The following is a 9,612-nucleotide window of genomic DNA, read 5'->3' on the forward strand; positions in this document are numbered from 1 at the left end:
GCACCAGTCAGCAGGCAATGGCAAGGGTCCGAAGCCAAGGTCTTCCCAGGGGGTGGTGCCTGAACTACTGGAGGATTTTATGGATTTTTATGCTGCATGTGTTTCAAAACTAATTGGCACACTTTAAAGCCCTAATGGCACCTGGGGGCAGGGGGTGAAGGGAGATGGGAGCGGGGTGCAGCAGAGCTGGTGTTCTTCCACTGGACCAGTGGACAGGAGACATGGAACCCCTCTTATACCAAGACCATGTCTCCCCATATTATTCGTGTGCAGTGTGTAAAGGTATGTTTCACACATGTTTTCTCTAACTGTAAACTAGTTCCTTCATATGCCATCATCCAAATTGGCTACAAATGAATCCAGCGGTCAAAAAATTCAGGTTGTGTTCGGTTTCCTGGGAAATTGTATGTTGCTCTCGAAATAATATCTCCTTATTGGATTTTCTGGAGTGATTTTACCTCTACTTAACTTTTGCCCTGTGCAAGATCATTAGACCCCAACCTCAAGGTCAGATACAGTTCTACTCAGAGGGCAAAGATGTGGGTATTGGCATCAGACAGACTTATATTTCAATGTGGCCTCTACCAGTAAAGCTTGTGGGACAGACAGTGGAGAAGTAATTTCTTTAATTCTTGATACTCTACTGGGTATATACCCATTTCTTCCTCTTCCTCATGCATCTAGTGTTGTTAACGTATAGTCTTATTTTTCTAAGTAATGCTGTTATGTTGCACTTGACTTTTTGCTAAGAAGCTTTGTGCTTCAGTTTTTCTTTTCTTCTGGAAGAACTCCTTTTCAGTATTAGTTCAAGAGTAGATCTGGTTGTGGCAAACTGCATTAACTTCTATTTGAGAAAAAAAAATTTTTTTAAAAAGATTTATTTATTTATGCATATGGAAACTGGGGTACAAGCCAGAGGTGCAGAGGTGGTGAGAGGATCACCAGAGACAGAGTGGGGAGCAGAACAGGCTGACTGATGAAGTACACTGCTGAGGGGAGCAGTAGGTGGGTTAGGAGAAGTCTGCTTCACCATGTGGATCACGTCTAGGGTGGGGATCGAACTCATGCTGAAGTGGTTATAGCTTTTTAGTGCTGTGCTTTAATGCCCTGTGCCACAAGGGAGGGCCCTGAGAAAAAATTTATTAAAACAAATATCAAGTCTTTGTAGTAAAATGGAAAAAGCACTGTGATTCTTGGTACTCAGGGCTATGCTAGTGTATCTAAGTCCTTTATAAATATCAATTTGGGACTAATACTATTGACTTTAATCATTGTTACCGACTTTTAAGCACCACAAAGTCACTCTTTGACTTTAAGCTTTATCTGATATGATTTCCTGCCTGAAATGACTCATAGTTTCTCTTCACTGTTCAGAGTACTACATTTGCATTCATAATCACCACTTAAGGAAGTTTGTTCAGATTTAGTAATATCTTAAATGTGATTTTTCTTCAAAATTACCTTTTATTTACCCCAGTTTCTAATAATTTAACTATGTTCTGAAATGTGTTTAGATTTTAACTCCCTCCCAGGAATCATATTAGGTTACACACATATGTATTAATAGTCAAATGATTTTGCTTTTTAATGAACAGACACATAAACTGCAATTTTAAAAATATCTACAACCTAGGAATATCTTTGCACTTGTTCAGCCACTATTTATTAGAAACTTACTATCTGATGGATAGATAAATAATTTAAATCAGTAAAATATTTAGTATGCTAGTGTGATAACTGCTCAGATAAGAAATAAAGCAGAGAAGGTCATTCAAGTGTACAAGTACCTGCAAGAGCAGGGGATCACAAATGGAAAGGTGGTGCCCAGGGCAGAAACTGGGCCAGGATGCAGGGGATAGGTTAAAAAAGGGGTGGTGCTGGAAAATCAGGAAATGTGACTTGAGAGGCAATCACGTAGGGAGCTATGATCACTATAAGGATGTTGGCTTTTATGTAAAATAAAATGGGAAGTATGAAAGGTTTTTTTTTTTAAAAGATTTATTTATGCATACAGAACTGGGGTGTTGGAGACCAGCTCCAACTATTGAGGTGTCTGGAGGCAAGACAGGCAGGACCCTAAGGTGGGAAGGCGTCAGATTCCTAAAAAAGGGGAGAGGAGAAAAAGGGGAAAGGGGAGCGAGGAAGACACGGGAGTCAGAGTTGGGTGCAAGTCTTCCTGCTCATCTTTTTGTAGGTCTTTATTTATACTGTGTAGCAAGATTTAGTTACAATAATGCATCAGATAAGTTAATAAGAAATCGGCATAAAAGTTTTAAAGGAAGAGGAGAACAATGCGTCCTCTTCCTGCTACTTTATGGCACACTCTACTATACATCTTTGTGATAGCTTTCATGTATACGGATGTTTAACTATGACTTTAAAGGATCAGGGTCTGGGAAAGGATGAGCTGTTAGCAAAGGATTTAGGAGTCCTAGAGAAGGAATAAATTATGTTAGCATGGTCAGTGATAGCCTAAAGAGAAGCTAATGGCTAACTTAAAGTTAGCAGAGAGTAGTTAGTGATTGTTTTAGGAAAAGAGTAAATTAAGAAGAAGTCACATCGTTATGCATTAAGCAAAATCTGTGTTGATAATGTTAGGAAATTGTCCATGGGTCCTTATGCCCTGAGAGTTATCTAAGAATGACTTTTTGTCAAAAGACCAAGGAAGCTTTCCAGGAGTCTTGATGCTCTGGGGTCCTATCTCTCCAGGAGCTTGCCTTTTGTCTTCAGTCAAAGGAATTTCCTGCCCAGGAGCAACTCAGCTTGTACTTTGCCCAGGCCAGGAAGCCAATTTAGAGCTAAGGCAATCCAGTTACAAACTGATGTTGCTACAATATTTTTTGATATTATGATTATACAAAAAAGGGAGGTCATAACATAAGTTAGCAGTGGAAATTCTGATTTTTCAGAGCTTTTCCCAAGCTACCTGAAATCTGTCAGACAATAGCCGTTGCATAGCTTGTGTCACTGGGGTACAGGCCAGAGGTGCAGGGGTGGTGAGAGGACTCACCAGAGACAGAGTGGGGAGCATAACAGGCAAGTTGATACATTGCTAAGAGGAGCAGCAGATGAGACAGGAGAGGTCTGCTGCGACTTGTGGGTCAGCGCCCTGGCCTGGATGGAACCCAGCTGAAGCTGTTGCGGCCCACCTCTTGAGTTGCACTTAAACCTGTTGTGCCACCAGGGAGGGCACTATGATTGGTTTTTAAGCAGAAGAATGACATGATCTGATACATTTTAACAGAATTAACTTTGGCTGTTCTGTTAAAGAGTAAAGATACAGTAAGGGAAGCCAGGTAAAAGATCTTCAAGTATCCTGGGTGAGAAAAGAAGATGATTTGGAATAAGGAGCAGGCAGTGGAGCTGGAGAAAAGTGATCCAATTACAGATATGTGGGGGGAAAGGAGCTCTTAAGATTAGCTGACAGACTAAATATAATGTGTTGAAAAAAAAAATTAAGAATGTCTCCATATATTTTTTCTTTACCTGTTCTAATTTTTTGCCAGAGTATTACAGAACTGCCATTTGGGGGGAGAAGGGGACTTAAAAGTAGATAGTGGTAATATATTACAAGGTCAGTTTTGAGCAAGCTAAGTTCAAAGTGTCTTTTAGACAACCAAGATAACACTCTGCTATACATATGGGGGAGGGGGGTGGTGTTTGAGCTGGAGATAGCATATAAATGATATTTAAATAATAAGTCCATGAACTGAGATAGCCAGGATCACTGGAAAGGTGAGGCTAAAGAGAAATCAGGCAAGTATGGGGGTCTCAGAGGCAAATGAAGCTTTTATTACTTTTATGAATACTTCTGATATGTCCAAAGGGTTGAAAAAGATCAGGCAAATAAGTTAAACTCTTTTCATGCTTTTAAATGAGTGAATATAAAATACAAATGATTTTATTTTTGTTACTTATAAGTTGAGCCTGAAATGTATACTTAAAAGGTAGTTTCTAAATGTCTGAGGAATAGCAGCACTGGAATAAGGTATGTTTTATCATTGTACATAGTACAAAGCCATCCTTATAGGATCAATAGCCAAAGACCCATTATTTGTGGTATGTAAAGGACAGTTAAGTGGTAAGATCTACCAGAAAGATGAGACTAAGAACATCTTTTCAGACATGGAAAGGGAAATTTTGTGAGGCTTGAATATATACAAAGTAGTTTTAAAACTGATTTGTTTGTGGCCTCCCTGGTGGCCTAGGGTTAATTCTCAGTGCTGCCACCAGAGGGCCTGAGTTCAATCCCAGCCACGTGGTGCAGCAGACCTCGTCTGTATGGCTCACAGCTCCCCACGACTTCTGGAAGATGGCGGCAGGGTAAAGACGCAGAGATCACTGTGTCCAGGCTTGAATAGGATTGAGGAATGAAAACGGACTATAGACTTACTTACTGCAAGTTTTTAACCCAAATGAAAACACCCTGGACTCACTAGAAGGTAGATAACTGAGGGGGAATCAGCGATTGGGGAGTTTCCTTCTGGGAACTCCCAGGAAAACCCAGGCGCCTGGAAGTTCCGCAGGCTGCAGGAGCCGCTTTGCCCCACGCTAAACCCTGGAGGTGAAGAAGGACAGCTCAGCTCAGTGAGTGGAGCCCAGGCTGCGGAAAGACTGCAAATCTGATCCTCAATAATTGGGTAAGGGAAAAACCGCTGAAACTACAGACCCCGTCGGGAGCACCTGGGCGCCGAGCAAAGCCGCTGATCAGCTTGACCAGCTCGGGAACCGGCAAGATGGCGGCAGAATAAAGACGCCGAGACGACTACATCCAAACTCGCATGGGACTATACAAAAACGGACTATAGACTTTCATGCTACGAGTTTCAATCTGAACGAGAATGCCCTGGACTCACTAGAAGGAAAATAACCGAGGGAGAACCGGTGATTGGGGAGTTCCCATAAGGGAAGCCGCACAGGCAGGATTAGCTGAACCCTGCAACTCTGATCGGGAATGCCAGCGGCTTCCTACTCGTTAGGCTCCTTTAAAAATTTAGGCACCCAGACGCCAGGAAGCGCTGCAGAGGGAAACTGCATGAGGCGGCAGCTGTCTACTTGGCAGTCTTTTGTCCCAGCCCTGCTACAACCCTGGAGATAAACTGAGACAATTCAGCTAGGGAGAGGAAACCAAATCGTGGGAAAAGGCTGCAGCTCAGAGACCCGAGGATAGGTGTTTTGGTGTTGCTGACCTTTGCCCCAGCAGCTCCAGACAAAGCCCTGGATCTAAACTGAGACAACACTGCTAGGTGAGTGGATCCCAAGCTGCTGCGGGGATGGGGTGGGGGGAGCGGGAGCCAACCACAGGCCCAACCCTAGGATAATGCAGCAATTTTAACAATCTTGCATGGGCACATTCAACATAGAGAGGCCCTAGGAAGTGCCTCAAACGGGGAGACTTGCTCAGGGGTCTACCTGCTTACCACATCTACCCACAAAAACTGTAGTAAACCCTGGAGTTAAAGAGATACAGCTGGGCTCTGTGAAAGGACCTCAGGCAGAGGGGAGGCACTGCTCAGGGAGGGACTATTTGGACTAACAAAAAGAGCCCTGAAAGCTCTGAGGGAGGACTGGCAGCCTGCTAAGCTGGGAGGATTTCAACCCTCTGGCACTCCCCTGCACTCCTGTGGGGAGGGGCAAATCTCACCCCCTCAACAGAGGCCCGAAGACTTGGGAGCCAGAAAAGCTCACAGTACTTAGAGTGTAAACAAAGCCAGCCACCAACTCAGCCAAAGGCCCAGCTCCAGGGAGACCTACAACACTTCTAATTCATCATAACCACCACGGCACACCAAGCATAGAGGGAACCTGGGACATCCAAAGGCTACAAAGATCAACAGACGCCTTCCAGAAACACAGCCTCAATGTGTTACTAGAAGAGACTGAACAACACTAGAGGCCCCTGACTGTTACCAGCTGAGACAACAGACACAATTACACACAGTGGGGGTTGGGAAAAATAACACAACTCAGAATACCCTCCACGACTGAAGTGTCTGGAAGTCCCTCAGCTATTCCAGAAAGAACATCCAAAAAAAAAATGCTGGTCAATAATAGCTGCACTGTATCTCAGCGAATAGAAAGTATTAAGAAATACACAACAGGGAAAAGAAGACAAACAAATATTCAAGCAAGTCCACAGGGGAAAATTCAACACAAAAAGATCAGTCAACAGAAATAGAAGAACTGTTCAACATACCAGATAAAGAATTCAGAAACATCATGATAAACAAACAAAACGAAATGAGGCAAGCCATCCAGGAGTTGAAGAATGCAAAAAAGGAAATGAATGAAAGAAATGAAAAAAATATGAGACAAGCAATCAGCGAACTGAAGAAAGAAAATGAGAGATTAAAAAAGGAAATAGAAGAAATGCAGGCGATGGCTCACTGCTCCCCTTGACAATTGGATTTCAGTAGTTCTGCCTGCTATTCTCCTCACTGAGGGGATTTCTCTCACCCCCTGTACTTCTGACCTGCACCCCTCTCATTCTTTTATGCAAAAAATATATTAAAATTTAAAAAAACTGTTTTAGGTATTGTACAAATGTGGGTTGTTGGTTTTTGTTTGTTTGCTGTAGGCCAATTAAAGTGAAGACACTTTAATTGATAGATTTCTAGTCAAACTCTATACTATGTAACAGTTGTATATGACTTGACAATCCACTTTACGTATCTGGTATTTTCTTACCTGTCTTTGAAATGCAAGTATTAATACCTGTCCTTTCAATACAACAAATCTTGATGGAGAAAAATAATATGAGAGCACTTTCAAAGTATTGATGTCTCAGGGAATATGTCATGACTTCAGTGGAGTCCATTTTTCTAAATTCATTCACTTTTGTTTCTGTATATAAGACATGTATCTGAGTATACCAAGATCCTGATAAAAGTAAAAACATTCCTTCAAAGAAAATGTATTTATATGCATATAGAACTTGGTATGTGACTGCACACTGAAAAATTATATGAGAAAACAACATGAATCATCATAATTTCCTGTATAAAAGAGAAATAATGAAAATAGCATCTAAAAAATTTTGTGCACAGTGGGCTGTGGGGCAGATCATAAGAGGAGAGTAGTGTTGTGAGGTTCATCTAAGCAGCTGCAGGTATCCAGGCTCAATGTAATTTGAGCTCCTGTCTAAGGTAGCAGCAGTGAGTGTGGAGATGAACAAACAGATATGGTAGGAATAAAATTGCAAGATAAAATACAGGATGTCCAGATAATTTTGAATTCCAAACACCAAATAAAATTTTAGTGTACCTTAAAACATTGCATGGGGCATACTTACCACTACATTTTTTCATGGTCAATCTGAAATTCCACTTTATATAATTTTTATAAATCTGGATACCCTACAGAAGCTGTGAACTCACTCTTATCCCCACCCCAATATTTCTGAGGCAGAATCTGAAACAACCAAAAAGTTTTAAGGGCACTATCACCCTTGTTATGCAAAGTCATTAAAAGCTAGTCCAGCTCTTTTGTGGACATGTGCTTGATGTATAAGTTAATGGGCAAAGGAACTAGATGCTCATCACTGGCCTAAAGAGACTACTGAATAGCAAACATGAAGGAGGAGCCAATCAGTTTGCCTGTCATCCCCAATCCACACACATAAACGCCACCCCCACTTGTATGAGAAAATAGGCAGGCCAGGACTGTGGCCTTATTTGTTTGGACAAAGTCTTGTGTAGGCAGCAAGAAAGGCCCAATGATGAGCCTTTGATTGAAGGAGTTGAGGCAGTTAAAAAATTCAGAGAAAGGTATCCATCCACTTGAGATAATAACACAAAAGCAGAGGCAGGAGAACATTCAAAGTCATTTTCCACATCTAAAAGTTTAAGGTGGACCTTTGGGTCATGCAAGTGAAAATAGAAAATAGAACTATAGAATTTTAACCTATATCTTGCTTCTACTCTGTAGTCCTGAAATTTAACCCTTACCTCTTCTATTTTATAAGTTCTGAAATGACCTTCACAGGGCTCTGGTGTCACTTTATGGAAACTGAAAAGTCAATGTAGCAGAAATAGAAGGGGCTGGATTCAACACACTCCTCTTGCAGATGTAAGGGCAGACTATTCAGAGTTGACTAACTGGTCATCAGCCATATCCAAGAACAGCCCACACTGCAGCCGAGGCCACAAAAGTCCTGTGACACTCACCTCAGGGGAGCATTTTGGAAAAGACAGGTAGGCCAGCATGAACGGCCTGTAGCTAGCTTAGTGAAGGCTGTCCATGTGAAAAGTGAGTATTGCAGATTAGGCGTGGTAGAGTTACAGTGATACGTGATAGGCCTTAAGCATCAACAGAATTTTCGACATTAATAGAGAAATTTGAAAAGGGAACTAGATTCTTCTAGCTAGAAGTTAGACTCCCCACAGTCCAGTAAGTGCTTAATAAATGCCATTGACTGATCCTTTCAACTAGGTGGGGGGAGAGGCAGCAGGGAGATGACTAAGGAAGAATTTATGTATTTTTAAACTCTCATAAGTATATAAAAGCTAAAGTTAAAACAAAACAAATGATCAGCCATTTATCCTCCCACAATAATACAAAGTGAATAAAAACGAAAAAGTTCCTTCTAAAAACCCTTATATTCTGCTCCTACTGGTAATAGTTACAAATAGAACTACAAGTAAAATTGTTTCACATTAATGAAAATATGTAACTATACCGCAACTAAATTGCTGAAAATACAAACTATTTAGTGGGAAGAAACCCTAGACATTTACTAGTGTTTGAAGTAGAAGCAAACCATGAAGCAAAAACTTTTTCCAAATGAATTAAATGATGTTTATCTAATTTCAGTTACTATACATCAATAGGGAAAAATACACTGGAAAATCTATATATTAAGCAATGTGTTATAAACATGAATAAAATAGCTGGGAATTATTTCCAACTTTGCCTTTAAAAATTCCTTTGGTCTGACAGCATGTATTATTTCCTGTTCTTGTATTCTGTGGGAACCAGCACAGCCATTTCAACTCTATCATTTCCCCCCTCTATCTGTATTCATGGAAGGAATTGTTTTGTGCTGCCCTGATCGTTACTCCTAGGTTGTTCTCAGACCCAGAAGCCATCTTGCAATGGGCATCAAACTGAAACATCAGAATTACCTAGACAGCTTGTTACTATCCTGGGATCTTTCCCAGAAACAGTGATTCTGCAGTTTCGATGAACAAATCAGGAATCGGAATTTCTTGCTGATACCCCCAGAAAGTTCTAACAGAGGTGATTCACAGATCATTCTTTGAAAAACTCTGGTTAGAGTAAATAAGTAAATTTCATGTGTGTCTTCAAATTGAAGAGGGTAAGTCTCAAACTCTTTTTCTATAATGTCCAAACAGGAATGGAAGGGATTAGAGGAAAATATGTGAGAGTATACACAGTTTTTATGACCTGGACAAATACACACACTTAGTATAATCCAAATAACCAGGAAACTCAAGTAACTCAATTTTTCAGTTTTTACCCCTGTATTGAACAAGGTTCATTATTAAATAAGGCAGTGCAAGAGTGAATTGCAAGAAAATAAATGAATCCATCTCCAGAATTGTGTGAAATAGGTCATTATCACAATCCTCAGCTTATTTCATATATATATAT

This window comes from Condylura cristata, unplaced genomic scaffold, assembly GCF_000260355.1.
Source record: "Condylura cristata isolate star-nosed mole 26May11 unplaced genomic scaffold, ConCri1.0 scaffold00004, whole genome shotgun sequence".
NCBI classification, from domain to species: domain Eukaryota; kingdom Metazoa; phylum Chordata; class Mammalia; order Eulipotyphla; family Talpidae; genus Condylura; species Condylura cristata.